This window comes from Schistocerca gregaria, chromosome 4 (assembly GCF_023897955.1).
Source record: "Schistocerca gregaria isolate iqSchGreg1 chromosome 4, iqSchGreg1.2, whole genome shotgun sequence".
NCBI lineage: Eukaryota > Metazoa > Arthropoda > Insecta > Orthoptera > Acrididae > Schistocerca > Schistocerca gregaria.
Window position 1 is genome coordinate 303178802 of NC_064923.1, and position 1755 is coordinate 303180556.

The following is a 1755-nucleotide window of genomic DNA, read 5'->3' on the forward strand; positions in this document are numbered from 1 at the left end:
AAGGAATGCGCACTAAAACTGGCAAACGCAGTTTCTACCATTTTCCACAGTTTTTGTTGTTTTTACAGATTTGGTTGTGTTTTGAGCAGCATTTGTAAACATTTCACATTCTACACATTTAAGTTCTGCATAATATATTAATGCTCTTTGAAATGTATTGCTAACTTTGCTGGTGCAGAATTTTACAGAGAGTGAAACGTTGTATATTTTTAGATCTATTTATGTAAAATGTGGACAGTTAAGCCACCCTTTCGCGGTCGTCCATCATCATGTACCTTGAAACAGAAGGACCTATTTTCCATTAGGATATGTAACACTTGCAGTGAAATAAGTTTCTTTAATGTTTTAACAATTTTACATCTTCTGAAATTGGAAATTTGTCTTGGTTTCCAATAGCTTGTGTTTCAAAATTTATTATCTAACTGGATTTCAACAATACTTAATACATAATCGGTCAGTAACACTTATGACAAAATTATGAACCTAAAACTAGGAATTAGAATCGTCAAATATTATTCTTCCAGTTAATTTTATAGTGCTGAGACATCAGTACTCACGCACATAACAAATGAATATCTTTATGTTCAGTTGCCGTCACAGCACGTTGAAGGAAAGCAGGAAGATTTAGAGTTTATCATCCCGTCGACAGAAGGGTCGTTCGAGACGGTGCACAAGCTGGGATTACGAAAGGTGGGGGACGAAGTTTCAAAGGAACTAAGCCTGTATTCGTCTGCAGCGTTTTAGAAAAATCACGGAAAACCTAAATCGAGAATAGCCGGACGCGGATTTTAACAGTCGTCTTTCCGAATGCGAGACCATTGTGGTAGTCACTGCGCCACCTCGCTCTGCAGTAAAAAAAAAAGTGCAACGGTACCGGCCGGCCACTGTGTCATCCTGAGTTCACAGTGGTCGCTGGATGCGGGTGTGGACGGGCATGTGGTCAGCACTCCGCTCTCCCGGCCGTATGTCAGTTCAAACGACCGTCGGTCGGTCGTAGCACGCGGAGATTATTACGGAGGTGCCGTGTGACCAACGCTACAGGAATACAACGTATGCTCCAAAGACTGGGATTATCAGAACATCAAAAAAGAATCGATCACATCACGCAGCACTAAAAATTCCAACTCCAGCGAGCCATTCTTCCGGTGACACGTAGGGAAGTACATACCATAGACGTGTAGGCAGAAACACTATAAAGGATTTGCATCGCGTGTTCATGTGATCACAGTCTGATGTTTAATGAGCTGTTACAACGTAAATCTAGCCAACAATGAACGCCAATCTCCCAGTGCGATTATGGCGCAAGAAGAAGTAGAAGAATTCTTTTTATTCCAGGAGGCAGCGTCGTTGACATTTATGTGAGGTAATCAGTTTGGAAAAAAATACAGCACTTTGCAAAGTGAGCGAGAAGCAATAAATTATTTGAAACTTCCTGGCAGATTAAAACTGTGTGCCCGACCGAGACTCGAACTCGGGACCTTTGCCTTCTGCGGGCAAGTGCTCTACCAACTGAGCTACCGAAGCACGACTCACGACCGGTACTTACAGCTTTACTTCTGCCAGTATCCGTCTCCTACCTTCCTACCTTCCACAGTTTTAATCTGCCAGGAAGTTTCATATCAGCGCACACTCCGCTGCAGAGTGAAAATCTCATTCTGGAAACATCCCCTAGGCTGTGGCTAAGCCATGCCTCCGCAATATCCTTTCTTTCAGAAGTGCTAGTTCTGCATGGTTCGCAGAAGAGCTTCTGTAAAG

General features: G+C 42.7%; 1 non-coding gene across 1 annotated transcript; it reads right to left on the bottom strand.

The window, feature by feature from the left end:
* Nucleotides 1–1450: 1450 nt before the first annotated feature.
* Trnal-cag (transfer RNA leucine (anticodon CAG)) lies at nt 1451–1525 on the bottom strand. The gene has a single exon. It is a non-coding gene; the product is annotated as a tRNA-Leu (tRNA).
* Nucleotides 1526–1755: the final 230 nt, after the last annotated feature.